This window comes from Ochotona curzoniae, unplaced genomic scaffold, assembly GCF_017591425.1.
Source record: "Ochotona curzoniae isolate NIBS_2020 unplaced genomic scaffold, NIBS_Ocur_1.0 scaffold_1037, whole genome shotgun sequence".
NCBI lineage: Eukaryota > Metazoa > Chordata > Mammalia > Lagomorpha > Ochotonidae > Ochotona > Ochotona curzoniae.
The window spans coordinates 5,168,736-5,189,881 of NW_024467083.1; the positions used below are offsets into that span (position 1 = coordinate 5,168,736).

General features: G+C 44.4%; 1 pseudogene; it reads right to left on the reverse strand.

Annotated features, from left to right (window-relative positions):
* Positions 1-13,827: 13,827 nt before the first annotated feature.
* On the reverse strand, positions 13,828-14,525 carry LOC121168695 (annotated as a pseudogene).
* Positions 14,526-21,146: the final 6,621 nt, after the last annotated feature.

Consider the following 21,146-nt stretch of genomic DNA (forward strand, 5'->3'; position numbering starts at 1 on the left):
AGCAAGCATTGTGGCCTCAACCTTTCCGTACTCTATGAGTTTGATTGATGCTTTTCTTGGTCCCACTGCAGCTCATCAGTTCATAGATAATCAATACTAGTGTCAATCATACATAGGCTCTTAGACGACTAACATGGATTTACCTCTGAGAGCTGAAGAATCTTCTTGATAAAGCTTGGGTTAGTGGCATAAATAAAGCTGTTTCCTGAATACTAAGTCCAATAGCAAAAGAATTTATGTAACTCAAAGATTAGATATAGGAAAAGCTTTGATTTCTGCGGGAAGTGTCACTGAAGAGAGAAGTTGACATTTCTTTGATGTTAAGTAGTTTTCTTTTTTCAAAAACCAATCAAACCAAACACACCATTTTATTTTTTCTCCTTTTTTTTCTGTTATATTATTTTTTATCGATTACATTGCATTATGTGACACTGTCTCATAGGCTCTGGGATTCCCCCAACCCCTTCTCCTCCCCTCCCTCCATGGTGGATTCCTTCACCTTGTTGCAGTATTACAGTTCAAATTCAGTTAAGATGCTTTCATTGCAAGCATAGAGTCCAGCATCTTATTGTTCAAATAAATTCAACTGTTTCTTGGGAAGACCATCTCCGGTCTGAAAGCAGAGCTGGCAGAATATCATCCCATCCAATTAAAAGCCACAACATAACATCAACATCAATTTACAACATTATGGAATTAATTGACATGGTATTGAGTAACAAATATGTTAAAAAACGCAAGTTCTTTTTTTTTTAAAGATTTATTTTTATTATTTTTTTATTGGAAAGGCGGATATACACAGAGGAGAGACAGAGAGGAAGATCTTCCGTCTGATGGTTCACTCCCCAAGTGAGCGCAACGGCCACGGGCCCAAAAAAAGCAAGTTCTTAACCGCATCCTCTGACTACTTCATTGGCATCTCAATTTTGGTTTATACACAGAACTGGCTGCTATACACCTTAAAATGGCTATAGGGTACTATTCACCTGTCTCTTGACTATTTTCATTTTAGCATTCAGTGGTTTATTGTGTTGAAGCTTAATTTTGCTGAACTTGGCAGATTTTGGGATAGTCTAAACTGGCTTATAACTCTAACAAGGCGTATGTCAACAGTTGAAGTGCAGAACAGTTTTAGGAGGGATGTGCAGAGAAATCTTCAATACCTTAGTGAGGAGTAACTAATCTTTGTGTCCTACCTTTTAAGGCATGTGTGAGTCCATGTTGACCATTTCCTGTCTGATTCCAAGCTTTCCTTGTTGTTCTCTGTCTATCTATTCCAATTTGTGTGTGTGCATGCGTGTGTGTGTGTTTTGGGGTAGGGGGCTTTGGAGTGACCCTGATGGTCATTGTAAGATAGGGTGGGGATCCAAATTTGGAACTAAGTGAGGACCAGAGAAAGCTCTCTCCCTAGTCCTGAAGGAAGCTTACTGTTCGGATGACCTTGGATTCTGCAATGAAGGGTTTGGACTTCTTCCATCCCAGGTGGTAGATCCAAATGGGGGTGGATGACCTCAGAGTTCTTGGCCTCCGAAGGCATTCCAGTTCCCCATGGTCTACTTGGCAGTTGGGATGTAGTCCTTGGTGCCCATACTGATAGTCCTTGGTGAGGATCCGAGAGTCCCCAGGGTTGGGATACAAACCTCCTCCTGTCTACCTGCTCCACCCTGGGGTCCCCACTTACTTTGCAAACACACCATTTTAAAAGTTGAGGTCCATGCATCTTTGTATGCACTGAAAATTCCTAATGTAGATGAGCATGCCAGGGGGACTGGTTGTCCTGGGCTGGAACAATGCTATGAGAATTGGACTGAGATTGTGTTTCTCAGGCTTCCACCTGCCTTTGCCCATCAATTGCATATGAACCATCTGCACTGGTATAAACCTTATACTTGCTGCATCTGTCTTTTTTTTTTTCTAATTGCAAAGTCATATATACAGAGAGGAGGAGAGACAGAGAGGAAGATCTTCCGTCTGCTGTTTTATTGCCCAAGTGGCTGTAATGCCAGAGCTGAGCCGATCTGAAGCCAGGAACACGGAGCTTCTTCCAGGTCTCCCATGTGGGTGCAGGGTTCCAAGGCTTTGGGCCATCCTCAACTGCTTTCCCAGGCCACAGACTGGGAGCTATATGGGAAGTGGGGCTGCCGGGATTAAAATTGGCACCCATATGGAATCCGGTATGTGCAAGGCAAGGAATTTAGCCACTAGGCTACTGCGCTGTGCCCGCTGCATCAGTTTGAAAGCAGTATGCGATTTTGATAACAGAGCTATGATTTAAGGAGGAAACCAAAGTGAACTTTATAATCAAAAGGTCAGGTGTCTGCGAAAGTAAAGAAATGCATTACATTTATTTGACAGTAATGAAAACACATTTTTTTAAACAAAAGCAGAAATAAATTTTTAATGATTTATAGAGAAATTTGGAAATCTTGACCTAAAACTAAGTAAATAACATCTTTGGTTGTGTTAGAGGCCTGCCCAGGGTCAGAAAACAAAAAGCTTATCTTGGGAAGGAAATACAGCTGTTTGCTTGTAACTGTTTCAGCCCCTGCTCATCTGCATAGAACAATGGTGTTAGACAATGCCAATACAGTGAACAGCTGAGTATTTGTGGGGGGAAGTATTATGTGTGTTAAGGGAGGCTAGTTAAACCTTAACAGTTACAATGTAGGTGTGCACTGTTGTGTATCAGTTTCTATAGCCTCCTTGTAGCATTAAAACATCCAATCAGAAATGTGTATAACCAGGTCCAGTGCAGTGGCCTAATGGCTAAAGTGCTTTCCCTGAACGCACCAGGATCCCATGTGGGTGCCAGTTGTAATCTCGGCAGCTCCACTTCCTGTCCAGCTCTGCTTGTGGCCTAGGAAAGCAGTCGAGGTGAATCAGTGGATGGAAGATCTTCCTCTGTCTCTCCTCCTCTCTGTATATCTGACTTTGCAATAAAAAATAAATAAATCTTTTGTTGTTGTTGCAGACAGAAAAGTTTATTTATGAAGGGAGAGCAAGGGAGGGAGAGGGAAGAAGGAAGAAAGCCCCTCTGGAGAGAAAGCCGGGAGGTGGGTGCCTCTTGAAAGAGGAGGGAGAGAGAGACACCCCAAAATAAATAAATCTTAAAAAAAAGAGAAATGTGTGTAACCATATATGAGACACAAAGATACATCAGGAAATGCCTCTCTTGTTTGGAGCTCAATCTTTTTGGATATGAATCCATCGATGCCTTATGCTGACATAATAATAATCACAACTGCATTCAGCTAAAGATCTTGTTTTGTCTCTCAGCTCATGAATTCTGCAATATGCTTTCTAGAATTTTTGTATTTATATTTAGTCAGAGCGTAGGAAAAACTGATTATGAATACAGACATAATATAGAAAAGCATTCTGGAAGATAAATCTTTTTTTTAAAGATTTATTTTATTTTTATTGGAAAGGCAGATATACAGAGAAGAGAGACAGAGAGGAAGATCTTCCGTCCAATGATTCACTTCCCAGGCAGCTGCAACGGTTGGAGCTGAGCCAATCTGAAGCCAGGAGCCTCTTCCGGGTCTCCCACACAGGTGCAGGGTCCCAAAGCTTTGGGCCGTCCTCGACTGCTTTCCCAGGCCACAGGCATGGAGCTGGATAGGAAGTAGAGCTGCTGGGATTAGAACCTGTGTCCATATGGGATCCCGGTGTGTTCAAGGCAAGGACTTTAGTCACTAGGCCACCACGTTGGACCCTCTTTTTTTTAAAATTTATTTTTATTGGAAAGTCAGATATATGGAGAAGAGGAGAGAGAGAGAGAAAGATCCTCTATCCATTGATTCACTCCCCATGTGGCCTCAATGGCCAGAGTTGAGCTGATACAAAACCAGGAGCCAGGATCCTCCTCAGGAATTACCACACAGGTGCAGGACCTGAAGGTTTTGTCCTCCACTGCTTTCCCAGAACACAAACAGAGAGCTGATGGGAAGTGGAGCAGCCAGGATACGAACTGACACCCACATGGGATCCCGGCGCCAGCAAGGTGAGAACCCTAACCACTAGGCTACCATGCTGGCTTATGTTTCTTAATTTGTATTTATTTAAGAGGTAGAACGACAGGAAGTGGGAATGAAAAAGTCAGGGAGAGATCTTCCATCTGCTGGTTCACTCCCCAAATGCCCACAATAGCAAAGATTGGGCTGGGCAGGAGCCAGCAGCCAGGAACTCCATCTGGGTCTTCCTCATGGATGGCAAGGACCCAAGCACTCAGACCAACTTTTTCTGCTCTTAGGGTGTGCATTAACAGGAAGCTGGATGGGAAACAGAAGTGTGACTTGATCCCAGCACTCTGATAGCAAGTGCGAGTCCTAACCTTTGGCTTAACTTGCTGTGCCACAACACCTGTTCTAACAGGCCTTTCTTACTGATCCGATGATGGAGCAGAAATTATTGCATTTCATAACATCTAGCAGGCCAGGTGCGATAGCCTAGTGGCTAAATGCTCACTTTGCATGTACTGGGATCCCATATGGGTGGTGGTTCATGTCTGGCTGCCCCACTTCCCATCCAGCTCCCTGCTTGTGGCCTGGGAAAGCAGTAGAAGATAGCTCAAAACCTCGGGATGCTGCACCTGCATGGGAGACCTGGAAGAAGCTCCTGGCTCCTGGCTCCTGGCTTCGGATCAGCTCAGTTTCAGCCATCGTGGCCATTTGGAGAGAGAACCAGTGGATGAAAGCTCTTTCCTTCTGACTCCCCTTCTCTCTGTAAATCTGTCTTTCCAATAAAAATAATTAAATCTCAAAAAAAAAAACCACCCAAGCAGCCCATTACCACAGACGAAGCTACTTTTCTTCAAAGAAAGATTCCCTCATCTGATTCTACAGTTGGTAAGTATGTTTGTGCTCCTACTATTGTAAGTCATAGCGTAACTGCCAAGAGCGGTTCTATTACCCTCACAATTAAGAGACTTGCATGACCTGGCTTTCAATGCTTTTCTTTTAGGCAAACAACACACTAATTCAAACTCTGCTTCTGTAACCTAACTTACACGCTAACTCATATTTTCACATTCAGTACTAAGTCTCTGGTCAGCCCCCGTTTGAAGGTCCTGAGCACGTCTTAGCCTCTCAGGTCCAAGGGCATGTCCTGAAGCCGTCACACTGACTGACCTGATGCTCCCTGGAAGGAGAGAAAGAAGAAGGAGGGGCTGTCATCTCCCAGGGGAGGGTGCTGTTAGAGGGTGCCCAGCTCTCTTCAGCTTGAGCTCAAAGAACGGAGACGGGGTCTGCTTCCTCAACGAACTAGTTCTTCAGCTGAGCTCCTTTCATACCCACTGGGGCATCACCAACTTCTCTGCCCCTTACAGATCAGTGAGGGGGCCCTGAATGTTATCTTGATTTTTTATTTTTTAAGATGTATTTTATTTTTATTGCAAAGTCAGATATACAGAGAGGAGGGGAGACAAAGAGGAAAATCTTTCATCTGCTGTTTCACTCCCCAAGTGACCACAATGGCCAAAGCTGCACTGATCCGAAGCCAGGATCCAGGAACTTCTTCCAGGTATCCCACATGGGTGTAGGGTTCCAAGGCTTTGGGTCGTCCTCAACTGCTTTCCCAGGCCACAAGCAGGGAGTAGGATGGGAAGTGGAGCTGCCGGGATTAGAACCAGCGCCCATATGGGATCCCAGGTTAATTTGTTATACATATCTTACACGCTAGTGCTGGTTCACAGCACGTCCTGACATACCTCTCAGTACTGACCTTACTCTAAGTTACACACAACTGCATTTCATTAACTAATGCCTCACACATTAACTAATGCCTCACACATTAACTAATGCCTCACACATTTTACATACAGGTTAAACATTATATCAGTTAATATTCCAGGCTCTTCACATTTTGAGGAGATGGCTATATTGAAAGAAACTTTCAAACAAGTTTTGTTATTATGCTCATCACAATAAATCAGAAATATTCTTTATCTTTCCTTTTTTCTGTAAATCTCCCTTTCCAACAAAAATGAATAAATCTTATAAATAAGAAGTATGTGGTGCGATCGTCCAAATGGCTAAATCCTTACATTGCAAGCACTGAGATCACATATGGGTGCTGGTTTGTGTCTTGGCTGCTCCATTTCCTATCCAGCTCCCTACTTGTGCCCTGGGAAAGCAGTAGAGGATGGCCTAAAACACTGGGACCCCACATCCACAAGGGAGATATGGAGGAATCTTCTGGCTCCTGGCTTCAGGTTGGCTCAACTCTGGCCATTGTGGCCATTTGCAGAGTGAGCCAGCGAATAGAGGATTGTTCCCTCTGTCTCTCATTTCCTTTATATATCTGCCTTACCAATATAAATAAATATTTTTTTTAAAAAAGGAAAAGAAAAAGAAATGTGCTTAATTTGAGCTCCCTGAGACAGATGAAAGCATTTTTCTTGTAGAATAGTAAAGACTCTAAGTAGCTTATTGTTTAAATATTTGTTTTATTCAATTTGTGTGATTAGATTTTATTAAGGCTGTTAGATATGTGGACAAGAAACAGTATTTAAAACACTATTATTGTGCAATTCGTTGTGCTGCTGTCTGCCTATGAGAGAGGCTGGGAGTCCTTCCCCACCCTCACCCCGAGTCTGCCTGGGGGTGTGTTTGGTTACCTGATGGTTAATGGATGCACAACCTGATCAGCTGCTGACTCCCTGAGAGCCTCGGCCTCGCTCCCAGCAACATCCAACAGCCCAACCACTCCCTGTTCCCCCAGTCAACCACAGGCTCTCCCAGGGCTAAAATCTTTTGAAGTGGACCATCTGTTTCCCAGTTGAATGAATTGATCCAAAAGACCCAGCAATTTATTCTGTTAGCTTTTTTTTTTTTTTTTAGGACAGGATACAGAAGCAGTGCAAGCATAGAATTCAATTCTGAGAGTTGCTCAAATTGCTAAGAAAAGTTAGATCTCTAGAAACTCTCTTATATATTACTTATCCAGAGATATACCTAAAAGTAATCAGAGATTGAAGATTTCAATGGAGTTGGCCTTAGGGTGTGAAACCTGGGCACTTACACAAGCCGGTGCTCAGAAGGGCGCACACTTAGGTGAAAGCTTTGTTGCCTCCATTTTGAAATTCTCTATAACCTCATTTTTGAGTTTGTATTTTACAAGTGAAGACCAATGGGACAATGTGAGATTAACAAGAGTCCTCCCTTCTTTGCTGCCAAATTTGCATAGAATTTTCTAGTGTTGCATCCACTTGATCACTAAAACAGAATGTTACATTCACCAGTGACAGTCACAACAAAGTTTTACTATAAATGAGAGGTAAGGCAACCAACTGACTGACCGGCCAGATCCGACCAGCACCCCTTACTGCAGTGTGGCCCCGAAAAGCACGTGCACAGGGTTTTTATAGGGGCAGTCACAATAGCCTGCAAGGTGAAAGGGGAAATGCCACACATTCCCTACCTGTCTCGCTGGACAGCCCATGCCTGGCTCTTCTCTAGTCCAGCAATGAAGGTAACCACCCACTTAGTTACTTGGAGCCACCTGTGAGATAACCAGACTTGGGCCTTGAATCTTGAGAATCGGCGCCCATGAGTACTGAAGGTCACATAGGGCATTTGATCTGCAAGTTCACACAGTTTCTTAGCAGCAATGAGCCATGCTTACTCCAATTTGATTGCAATTCTACACTAAATGTGGCACAAGAACACAGAATTCGCAGGAGATGTACCACAGTGTTTGACAGTGTAGCAAGATACAAAGGAAGAGTGAGATCAGCATGTTGGGTTCACAGCTAACTTCTGTATTGATCATCACGCTTCCCTTTCAAACTAGGCCTTGCTTACAATACAGCAAGGCGGCATCCCAAGCACAACACGGATGACCCAGAAATCAGTTCATAACCTTTCCTCGTTGTAGCAGCAACTGCTTTCACTGAAAATAGAAGGGGCAAGATGACAAACACCTGTTTCAATGACACTTGCACAAAGTATGCACATCTATTAGTGAATAAAAAGAGATGAGTTGATTTAGTGCACTGTTTCTGTTCTTCTGGTAAGATTACATTGTGCATATATAAGCTGTGATTTATAAATTGTACAATTTTGGTGACTGCATGAATTAAATGCTCTGATATTGGCATTTAAACTCAGCATTTGGGAATGGCACCATGGCCTAGCAGCTAAAGTCCTCGCCTTGTACGCACCGGGATCCCATATGGATGCTGGTTCTAATCCCGGCTGCTCCACTTCCTATCCAGCTCCCTGCTTGTGGCCTGGGAAAGCAGTCGAGGATGGCCCAAAGCATTGGGACCCTGGACCCGCGCGGGAGACGTGGAGGAGGTTCCTGGCTCCTGGCTTCGAATTAGTGCAGCTCTGGCCATTGAGGTCACTTGTTTCTTCTCCTCTCTGTATATCTGACTTTCCAATAAATAAATCTTAAAAAAAAAAAAAAACAGGGCCCGGCGCGGTGGCGCAAGTGGTTAAAGGTCCTCGCCTTGCACGCCCGGGATCCCATATGGGCCCCGGTTCTAATCCCGGCAGCCCTGCTTCCCTTCCAGCTCCCTGCCTGTGGCCTGGGAAAGCAGTCGAGGACGGCCCAACCTGCACCCGCATGGGAGACCCAAAAGAGGCTCCTGGCTTCGGATCGGCATAGTATCGACCCGTTGCGCTCACTTGGGGAGTGAATCATTGGACGGAAGATCTTCCTCTCTGTCTCTCCTCTCTGTACATCCGCTTTTCCAATAAAAAAAATAATAAAAATAAATCTTAAAAAAAAAAAAACAACTGGCATTTGATACTGCAAAGCAGAACTTTGTCATTCATGCTAATAACTTTTAATTAAAAATGTTCTTTATTTAGAACAACGTTAAATAGCAAATGAAAGTCTACATTGCAACTCCAGAAAGAGGTTTTGGATAAAGAAAACTTTGGGGCTAGTGCCATTGCTCCACAGGCTAATCCTCCGCCTTCATGTCCAGCATCCTATATGGCCACTGGCTTGTGTCCTGACTACCCCACTTTCTCTCCAGCTCCCGGCTTGTGAACTGGGAAAACAGTAGAAAATGACTCAAAGCCTTGAACCCTGGACTCACATGGGAAGCTCCTGACTCTTGGCTTCGGATTGGTCCAGCTCCGGCCATTGCGGCAATTTGAGTAGTGAACCAGCCCGGCTTCCCATCCAGCTCCCTGCTTGTGGCCTGGGAAAGCAGTCGATGACGGCCTAAAGCCTTGGGACCCTGCACCTGCATGGGAGACCTGAAAGAGATCCTGGCTCCTGGCTTCAGATTGGTGCAGCACCAGTCGCTGCGGTCACTTGGTGAGTGACTCATCAGACGAAAGATCTTCCTCTCTGTCTCTCCTCGTCACTGTATATTTGTCTTTGTAATAAAGATAAAACAAATCTTTAAAAAAATTAAATTCTCAACACAGTTTTCTCTTGCATTTTGAAAAATGTTTTCTGTATTTTCACTTTTTCTGCTGAGATCCAAAAATTAGGTATTCAGTTATGGCTTCAATTTCTATTCAAGAAATGTTTGCTAAATGTCTATTCTACTCAAGATAATCAGGTAGACACATATTCAGAAAACAGTATCATCCCTTAAGGGATCCACTGTACAATAAACAAGTATAAGTCAAATATATGTCATATGTGGATTGTTAATTTCGAGGCAATTGGAATATTAGAAATTATTAGGGCCTGGTGCAATGACTCAGTGGCCAAGTACTCGCCTTATATGTGCTAGGATGTGTACCACATTGTGTCCAGCTGTTCTGCTTCCCATCTAGTTTCCTGCTTGTGGCCTAGGGAAGCAGTGGAAGATGGCCCAAAGCCTTGGGATCATGTAACCCACATGGTAGACCCGGATGAAGCTCCCGGCTCCTGGCTACAGATCAGCGCAGCTCTGGCCATTGCAGCCACTGGGGAGTGAATCAGTGAATGGAGAATCTTTTTCTTTGTCTCTCCTCTCTGTACATCTGCCTTTTCAATAAAAATAAATAAATCTTTAAAAAAAAATAAATATACTTAGCACTAAGACACTTCAATATAAAGAATATAGTTAGGCCTGGCAGGACGTTATCCATCAAAGAGTGTTTAAACTTTTGTGTGGGTGAATTTCATTATAATCCTGACTCTCTGAAAGCTGATAAACAAGGGTCCATTTTCCCTAAAATAAGCAGAAACTAACAGACATGCTGATAGGGACGATGGATAATCAATCAGTAAAGCTGCTAGGCCCTCCACCCATTGAAGATAGGAGAGGAAGGATTTAATTGTTGGTAAAAGTCATTACAGTAATGTTATTTGATTTTGTCTTTTTTGTGACTAATTCTTCTTTTTATAAGATTTAATTTATTTTTATTGAAAAGTTAGATATACAGAGAGAGAAGAGACAGAGAGGAAGATCTTCTGTCTGTTGATTCACTCCCTAATCGGCTATAATGGCCAGAGCTGAGCTGATCTGAAGCCAGGAGCCAGGAGCTCTTCTGGGTCTCCCACGCGGGTGCAGGGTCCCAAGGCTTTGGGCCATCCTCGACTGCTTTCCCAGACCACAAGCAGGGAGCTGGATGGGAAGCGGGGCCTCTGGGACACAAACCAGGGCCCATATGGGATCCCGGCTAAGACACTGTGGTAGAAGAAGGATCAAAAGGCAGGGGGACAAGGCAAGTGCCAGCTTTCCAAGGCTCAGAGAGGTGTGGAACTACAGCGAGGAGATCAATTTAGATTCTGTTGGGAGAAATGAAGGTTGGAACAGGAATATAAACCTACAGAATGTAAAAGGTAACAGCACTTGAGAGGAGTAAATTGTCAACAGCTGGCTTAGAAAGAACCAAGACTTCACAGAGTATCTGGGCTGAACTGGATACTTCCTCCTCATAGAAATGTGTTCTCTTGCTATTACTTTAAATTTATATAACAGTCTGTTTGTTTTTTCCTTTACTTAATTGTGGGACCCAGAAAGGCATTTTGTTTTCTTTGTATTCAACTTCTAGCATAGCGCCTAGATCTAAAATTGCCCTGTGAGCATATGATGTTTCACATGCGATTGGTTCTCATGCCAGGCAAAATACAGACTGAAAGTCCCTAATATAAAATCTAAAATTAAAAAAACTCTCAAATCTGACAATTTAAGATTGCCTGATTGATGGCCACATCATGTTGGAAAATTTCACACCTGACCTGATGTGACAGGTCACAGTTAATATGCAGCAAACTAAAAATTTTGTACGAAATTTCATGCTATCTATGTAAAGTATATGAAACACAAATGAGTTTTGTGGTTTCATGTGAATTCTACAATTTTTTTCTAGTTCTCCAAAAAATGTTACTGGTGGACCTATCATGATGGCTCAGTAGCTAAATTCTCAACTTGCAAGTGCTGGGATTCCATATGGGTGCTGGTTCCTGTCCTGGTTGCTCTGCTTGGAGTCCAGTTCCCTGCCTGTGGCCTGGGAAGACAGTGGAGGACAGTCCAAACCCTTGGGACCCTGCATTTGTGTGGGAGATTTGGAAGAAGCCCCTGGCTCCTGGCTTTGGCTCAGCTCAGCTAAGCTCCAACCCTTGTGGCCATTTGGAGAATGATTCAACAGATGGAAGATCTTTCTTTTTGTAAATATGATCTGCCTTTCTAATAAAAACAAGGTATATATATTGTTTTTAAAGATTTATTTATTTATTGGAAAGTCAGATATACAGAGAGGAGGAGAGACAGAGAGGAAGATCTTCCGTCCGATGATTCACTCCCCAAGTGACAACAACGGCCGATGCTATGCCGATCCAAAGCCAGGATCCAGGAACTTCTTCCGGGTATCCCACGTTGGTGCTGGGTCCCAAAGCACCAACTTTGGTGCTGTCTTTGGGCTGTCGTCGACTGCTTTCCCAGGCCACAAGCAGGGAGCTGGATGGGAAGTGGAGCTGCCAGGATTAGAACCAGTGCCCATATGGGATCCCGGGGTGTTCAAGGCGAGGATTTTAGCTTTCTGAATGGACAAGCTTAGGCCTGATACAACTGTAACAATATTACTGAATGAATAGACTATATGGAAATTGAACAAAATGTTATTAGCTTTAATTATTAATAGATTATACAACATTGTATTAATAATTGCTATTCAAAATAGTAATACCCCCCAAAAACCCCACCGGTCTTTAAGTCCCCATGGAGGTGGTGTATATACACACTCATGCCACCCTGTACTTAGGAGTTCAGCAGATACTTTGGCTTTAGGAAAAAGTCACATTTACAATAATGGCTTCAGTTGTCATCTTCAGTATACAGTGGGGCAAAACATGCTCAATTAAATATTCATCATTCAAGTGATGCTGGCCTGTGTGAAAGTTACTCCTACTGTTGATAGCTATAAAAGATAACTTATACACGACAAGACAAATAAAAGCAATCCCTTTGAAATAATTTTTATCAACAGTAAGCATTTTATGACACTAACATGTATAGATTCAGAGCCCCCTGGAGCTCTTTATATTCAAATGAATGAACATTTACATTATTTACCAATTGTACTGATATAAAACAAAATCAGATGTACCTCCTTATAATAAACCAACCAGGTATACAGTATTAACATTGTCATTAAAGTTGTTTGAAAAAGGACTAGAGAATTTAGATTTATTTATTTTTATTGGAAAGTCAGAGTTTACAGAGAGAGAAGGTGATACAGAGAGAAAGATCTTTCATCTGCTGGTTCTCTCCCCAAGTGGCCACAATGGACAGAGCTGTGTTGATCCAAAGCCAGGAGCCAAGAGGTTTTTCTGGGTCTGCCACATGGGTACAGGTTTCCAAGGCTTTGGGCTATCTTCCGCTGCTTTCCCAGGCCACTGTCAGGGAGATGGTTTGAAGTGGAGTAGTCGGGACACAAACTGGCGCCCATATGGGATGCCAGCGCATTCAGTCACGAGGATTTAGCCCCTGGGCCACTGCACCAGGTCCACAACATCTGTTTCTCTGCATGCTTTGTGTTCATATTCCTTGGAGGTGTTTCAGGTCTCATGGTGGTTCAGCTTGTTTTTCTCTGCAGGCTCTAAAATCTGAAAGCAGTGACTGGCACAGTAGGTTGGTAAGCTAACCCACCACCTGTGGCACTGTCAGCCCTCATGTGTGCCAGTTCCTGTCCTGGCTGCTGTACTTCCATTCCAACTCCCCTTTTTTTGTGTAAGGAAAGCAAGGGAGAATGGCTCAAGTCCCTGGGCCCCTGCACTCATGTGGGAGATTCAGAGGATGCTCCTGGCTCCTGGCTGAGAATTGACCCAGCACAAGCTGCAGTGGGCATTTGGGCAGTATTCTGGCAGATGCAAGTTTTCTCTCCATGTCTTTGAAACTCTTCTTCTCAAAAAAACAATAAATCTTTTTTTAAAAAATCTGAAAGGAACACATTAGTGTTTCATCCACACTCATCCTGGCACCTTGACTGTCAACTTTTTGCCAACAGTTGGGTAAAAAGAACAGTGTGCTAAACTGCCTCTGTAAAAAGCTCAGATCCAGCTTTAACTAACGGACTCTGCATATGAGCTCCAAATCATGGGCCCAGTGCGGTAGCTTAGTTACTCAAGTCCTCACCTTGCATTTGCCAGGATCTTATGGGGTGCCAATTCATGTCCCCGATGCTCCACTTCTCTCCCAGCTACCTGCCTGTGGCCTGGGAAGAGAGTGAAGGACAGCCCAAAGCCTTGGGTCTCCACACCCATGTGGGAGACCCAGAAGAAGTTCTGGTTTTGAATAAGCTCAGCTCTGGCCGTTGCAGCCACTTGGGGAGTGGACCAGCAAATGGAAGATCTTTCTCTCCGTATCTTTTCCTCTCTGTATATCTGGCTTTCCAATAAAAATAAATAAATCTTAAAAAGAAAAAGAAAAAGATCCAAATCATACTTACAGAGAAACTTTGTAACCATTTCTGCACCAAATGTGAAGAACACCCATCTCTCATTTCTACCCAAGCCTGAGACATCTTTATCCAGGGTCAGACCACAAAAGATCACAAGGAAGACCCTGATCTGGTATATCAGCTGGACACACAGTTCATCAATTCAGCTCCATAGATCGAAGATCTGGTAGTAAACCCCACTCACTCCAGAAAATTTTCTCATCCATGATGGCTGCTATCAGTAAAAATTTAAAACAATCTGTGAAAGTTTTCCACAGGTTAATGCTGCATCTTCTTTTACATTCACCATAAAATTCATAAACCTTTTGATGCTGGCCCATTCATGGCTCCTTCTGATTTGGTAGGCCAGGAAGAGGCCGATCATCTCCAGCCACTACTTTCCGCTGTCCGCATAGTTCCCAAGAAACAAGTGGCTGCTTACTGGTGGGAGACCCCCTAGACTCAGACAGTGGCAACAAGTCATGGTATTGTCTGTGGAAGTCCCCACGTATGTGAGGGGTACTTCAGGTTCTGCTAAGAGAGGCTGACTGACAAAGACCTCAAGACTTCAAGCACAGACCTCTGGTTTTTTCCTCCAGTAGCTGAACATCCTTATCAGCCTCGGGGCCTTCTAACCTCGAACAGTTGTTGGATGATGCTGTGGGTGTTGTATTTATCTAAGTCAGTCATGGCCAGTCTACCACTGGCCATCCTGCCGCCAGCTCATGCCTGGGACTGGCAAAGAGCACGGAGGGGATTGTGGTAATGGTGGCAGCAGTCACGGCAGGACTTGCCCTCAAACCTCAAGCTGTGTGGCTCCCTGCATCATCATCCTCTCTCCACTGGAACCCCACCAGCATTTATGATTTTCAGGTACGTCATTCCTTCTATACATTCTATCCCTAATTTGTCAAGTTATTTTTTTCCCCATACTAATGCAGTTTATTGAGTTTGTTTTATTTCCATCCCTCCATCCTACTCTGCTGGTGTACAAGGGTGCATTTTTGATCAGTCACACCATGAGGGATGGCCTCAACCACAGGAAAGCTCCCACTCACACTTGTCCGTGAGAACAACAGTACCCACTTTACACACCTCTGCCGAGCCAGCCCTGATTAAGAACCACTAGTTTCAAAGATCAGTCTCTGATTCTGAAGATGAACCGAGACGCACACTGCAGGATCCTAGCATCTGCTGTGGCTATTTTGTACAGCTGTTGTATTATTGGACTACATCATCTGTTTCTTTAAAGGGACACCAACGAGGGAAACTAGCCAGTGTGAATTTTAACCAGACAGCTGGCTTTCTGTCCCTCTATCCCTAAAATAAAAAACAAACCAAAAAGCACTCCACTGTGAAGAAGGATCCATTGATGTGTTTGTCCCATCAAGGCCTAGAGGTCACAGGGGCAGGTCATCATCCTCCTTCAGATCTACTGCATGCTGCCACTTGCAAACACTTCTGAAATTAGAACATTGACTGTTGTGCTTTAAAGCTTAGGGTATGGAAGGGCCCTGTACAATGGCTCAATTGGCTAATCTTCCCTCTCCAAGTGCCAGGCAATCAATTGTACACGGCAAGCAAATAGCTCCAGGGATTTTATCTAGAATTCCCATGGTTGCAGGAGTCGCAGTGGCCTGCTGCCTGTCCTGGTCTATCTCTAGAGACTTCTGGCAGACGTGGGGCTGCTGGCTTCCCCAGACATGGGGAAGTTAGCAGCTCCTGGTAGTACCTTAGGCCTGGGGGGCAGAGGGAGTGAAGGGTGGGGCTTTTTTTCTGGAAGCCCAGTCAACCAGTCAGTCCTCCATACTTCAAGTCTGTGAGGACAGCGGAATTCTCTTACAATAAGTCTGTGTGTGAGTCATGGTGCTATTTCCCAGCAACATGGCATCCTCTACCCAGTGTGGAGGGGCGGGACGGGGAAGAAGCTTGTGTGGGCGGGGCGGCAGCAGGTGGAACTCTTCCCTCCTGCCTATTGGCTTTCAGAGTGTACATGATGTTTGCAGGTCTCACCACTACTTCACTGACATTTCTCCTTTATTCGGTCTCCTCAACCTCATCTCGTACACATTTGTCTCTTATCTCAGCAAGATGGCTTCCCCAGGCTGGGGTGTCGAGATAAGAGCGGTGGTTGGTAGCAGCCGTGGGGTTGGTGGTGATGGTGAGTTTCTTTCCTCTCTGTTGATCTTCAGGGTCATTGTTGACTGACTCTCATTGTGGACCTGTCTCCTCAATTCTAATGCTTCCTACGGAGAGCCCTTCTCCCAGCCACATGGCTCTGCTGCTTCGGATGTGGGGGAAGCAGTGGTTGGCAGCAACCCTGGCAGCAGAGCCATGCTGCGTTTTCTCTCTCTCCTGACTTTTGGAGGTTCTGTTCTGTATTCATTTCCTATCGCTGCTTTGCTGAAACTTTCCCTCTGACAATTCCGGACGCGTGATCCACCCTAGTTGATATGAACTTTTTTTTTTTTTTCTGGCTGAGGTAGATTGCAGGTTTCTCTTCATTATTCTTGATCCCCTCCTGTTACTCATACTGAAAAATTTTTTAAACAAAGAGATTTTTGAAGTTTTTTTTTTCAGATATTATTTTCAGTCTTCACTTCTGGTTCCATGGAGCTATTTATCCAGTGATCTCATATTTGAAAAGAAAATATTCACAGATATGTTTAATCTGGTACCTTCTATTTTCTATTTCCAATTTAAATGAACCACAAACATCGCATTTGTTTCTTTCTTTTAGAAGCAGTATTTATATAGGAAATGTAAACATAAATATGTTACTCTACCTGCTGGCTGCTGGTGGGTGTCAGGCCGGGGCGTCTCCGTGCTCCGATCCCTGATTCCAGCCACCACATACAAGCGGGTGAGCTTGTGAACTGTCCCCGGGCAGCCAGTGTGCCATTTGGTGCCAGGCTCCACCTGCTGGCTGCCCAGTGGCCAGCTCTGGAGTTTTGGTTCTTTGAATTGCTACTTAGGTAGCTTCATGTTGAGCCCACTGTGATTCTGGGATGTGAATCAATTCTAAAGATTCCCAACCACAGAGTAATTTTTCCTCTGAAGGTAAGCAAAGGTAGTGAGACTTGGTAGTTTGGAGGAGAGGGACTAGATGATCTTTGTGGATAAGACTGATGCGCCAAACTCTTTAAATCCTGTATAGAACTTGTAATCACTGAACAATGCTGACCACCAAACACCAGTCCATGCAAAAGCTAAGGCTAGGGGCTTGGATCATATCCTGTTACCTAACATGATGATGGATCAGGATATGGGTCACATTAGTCAGGGCCATGACATTAACTAGCACACAAGAGACCATTTCCGGGGGTAGATTCTGTGGGGGATGTGTGGACCAAAACTTGTAAAAATACAAGCCCCACTGGTTAGCTCAAGAGTTGGGGTGGTGATGGACTAAGCTAGGTGTGATCAAGGAGCTTGCCATCACTCACAGGTAAAGAAACCGACAACAGAGTAACCACTAGCATGCGTGCGATCTATGGCTGGGAACAGGCCCGGTTGGGGAGCTAAGGGGACAACCCGAGCTGGGTTGAGGTTCCCACTGAGGAGTGTGGGGGCTGGAATAGGGGCTGCATTCTGATCAGGATATGGTTGTAGTCTCCTTTGGCACAAGTGTGGACTGGGACTGGACGCAACAAGCTGGGCCAGAACCCAACACCCTCTGGTGCCCTGGAGGACCAGGGTAGATGTGCGATGGACAAGGCTAGGTCTCAGTCCCTACTAAGCCATGTGTGAGCTATGTTTGGGTAGGGACGAGCCATGGCTGGGCTGAAACATCCAACAGTAAGAACCAGTTTGGGTTGAAGGCCAGTCAGGAAAAGTCACTGCTCCAGCTAGGACAGGAGGTGAACTGAGCAGGGCTAGCTCATGGACCCCCTGGTATGCACAAAATCTGGCACTGGGAGAGGTTCTGTTGGAGGAGCCTGGGCAATTCCTCTGGCAGGACACAGACCCGGCAGGTAAGCCCAAGAAACATGAAAGGAAACAGCCCAAAACAGGCCATGGAAAGTTGCCCACTGGCATACATTTGGCATGGGTCGGGGGCAGACCAGGCTGAACCGGGTCACAGAACCCACTAGTGAATCTGAGCACCAAAACAGAGTGTGGGTCGAACCAGGTTCAGTTGCAAAACAAAAACAAAAACAAAAACACCAGTGCACATTACGAAATGCCAAGGTTAGATGACCTATACTGGATGTGACCACAATGCCCAACCAGCACACGTGAGAACCAGGAAGGTAGGGGTGGAGCCGGCAGGGGGAATATGGGGAGGTGGGCTTTCCCTGCTGGACTGCTATTCCCACTGGAGAGCATGAGCTGGGAGGGGGCAGACCAGACTAGGCAGGGCTACTACACCTGTGGGCCTCATGTGGACTAGAACAGGGAAAAGCCAGGCTGGGATGATTGTTCCTACTGGTGCAAGCATAAAATAGAGTGGGTGATGGTTGGTTGGGCTTTGCCGCGGCATTAGCTGGCAGAGTCTGACACTGGGGGCTAATTCTTTCAAGTTAAATTCCAGAACCACCTGGAGAGTGCATGATCCAAGAGTTTGTCTAGAAGGGAAATAGTGGGCATCTCTCTCTTTGGTTACCATTCCTACTGGAAGGCACAAAAACCAGGATAGGGGCTGGGGTGGTTAGACAGAAGGGCACCCAAACAGCATCTTTGTGTGTGGGATGAATAGTGGAGCTGGTTAGATGGAACTAGATGTCAATGCCCATTGACACGTATGAGAGCTGAATGGGATGTGGAAGAGATTGTACTATTGTGCTGCACATACTGGCAAGCATGGGAACCAGGATAGGGGGCGGGCCTGGTGGGGGTTATTGTGGGTCGTTCAGTCTAGGCTGCATCTCCCACTGGTTTATGTGAGGGCCGAGTGTGTGCTGGGCAGAATCAGGCTGGACTGCAACACCCATTGGTTCCAGTGGAAGTCGGGGCTGAAAACAGAACTGACCCAGCAATTGCAACCACCAGCTGATTGGGGCGATGGACTGTACACACAAGATCTGGTCTGGATTCACCGCAGACAAAGTTTCTTTAGGGATCCCTTCACTTGAACTGCTGGACTCAGATTCCTACCTATGAAAAGTCAGAGGACAGAACAAATCAATGGATCACCTCAGCCATATATTGGCAGTGAAAAACAGGGCAAACAAAGACTCTAAGATGGACTTTGTCAGCCAGTGAATTCAGCAGCGATTTCTTCATGCTTGGAGTGGTAAGATTGGCAGCAATTCATGACAGTTGAACTATCAAAACCATTTGAGCAAGACCCGCAGAGCATGCCTCACATCAGGGACCTGGGATGGGTGGGAGACTGGGTGGGGCTTCTCCCTTAAAATCCCCCTTTATCCCAGATATAAAAAAAAAGATGTGTGGAATGATAATCTTATCCATTTTCCTGTAGCCCTTGAACTTTTGAGCCCTAATTAAATATGTAAAGATTGTAAAAAATATATAATAAAAATGTTACTATCTGCATATTATTACTGTTTATTTATTTAAAAATATTTTTCTGGGCCTGGTGCGGTGGCTTAGTGGGTAAAGTCCTCACCTTGAACGTGCCAAGATCCCATATAGAAGTCGATTCTAATTCGGCATCCCCACTTCTCATCCAGCTCCCTGCCGTTTTTGGCCTGGGAAAACAGTCGAGGACAGCCCAAAGCCTCGGGACCCGGCACCTGCGTGGGAGACCCGGAAGATGTTCCTGGTTCCTGGCTTCAGATCGGCGCAGCGCCAGCCAATGCGGTCACTTGGGGAGTGAATCATTGGACAGAAAATCTTCCTCTCTGTTTCTCCTCCTCTTTGCATATCTGACTTAGCAATAAAAATAAATATTTAAAAATATGTATTTTTCCAGAAATAAAACATTAGAATCAGGAAAAAGTGTTTTAGAGACAACTCCTGGCTTATATGAATTTTTTTGCTTTTCTGAAAATACAGAGAAAAATAATATGTTACAATGAAAATTATGTCCGTTAACAAAGGCGTCCTTTAATAGAAGCTTCTTAGAAATCCAAGAAAAACCAAGGGCAAAGCAAAAGTCACATCATGAGTCTTAACTGCTTTACTCCCAATTACTTTAAACACTAGAGCCATTGTCCGTAAGAGCAGTATGTATTCTGAATGGATTGAAGCCCACAGCTGTAAACTGGGTTTTTATGGCCTAAAATGATTGAGGATTTCTATACTTAAAAACCGTTTCTCATCTTGCAGCAATTGAGATTTTTAAGAATGTATAGAACAGATTGCATTTCGCTCTCTTTATTTGCACAGCTTGCTGAAGGTAGGTTAATACTGTGGGAATCTTTACTCCATTCATGATTCTGAATGCCTATTTATGGTATTTATACGTCTCGAGTTTAATGATCCCTCTTACTGCCATCTGCACAGGGGTAATTTTCACTCTAAGAGCTATTGATCCCAATGTATTGTTTTGACGAGATACACCATGGTTGGTTTAAAAAGAAGCAAAAACCACAACAGTTGGTGCTCTAAAACAAAATTCAGACCAGTAATTTTCGCCTTATTGTGAAACCTAATATACTAATCACCCATTATGGAGTCAAAATGAAAGCCTGGGAAAGTAAGAACGATATATATGTAGACACCATGATCACACACTTTATGAAAGATCTTTATGCAATCAATTGGGGCTATAAAGTTCAATGTAGTAAAGTCATATATAGACCTAGAGTCTGTGTTGTTGACGGACATGTATGGCCTGCTTTTTCATTTGTATTCTGTTCATTTTAATCATAAAACAGCATAGTTCATTGAAAGATTTTCAAGGATTGAATATTTAAAAAAACACACTCAAAATTTTGTTGTTGTTGTTGCAAGGAAGAGTTACATTAGCAGGAAGCTGGATCAAAAGTGGAATATCCAGGTTTTGAACTGGTGTCCAATATGATACGACAGTGTTCCAGGCTGTGGCTTAATGTACTTCACCACAATGCCAACCCCCAAAATGAGCAATTTAAAAATCAAACCCTGACAGAGCTGGTGCTGTGGTATGCGCAGATTGAGCTGTCTGCATCCCTTATGGGCTCTGATTCAGACTCAGTTACTCTACTTCTGATCCAGCTTCCTGTTGATTTATCTGGGACAGCACCAGCGGATGCCCCAAGTCCTTGGGTTCCTGCCACCTACATGAGAGACCTGGAAGAAGCTCCTGGTTTCTGGATTCAGCCTGGCCAAATCTGGCTGTTTAGGCCATTTGGGGGAGAGATTTGGTAAATGAAATCTTGGCATTTCTCTCTCAGTTTCACCTCCTTCTCTGTAACTTTGCCT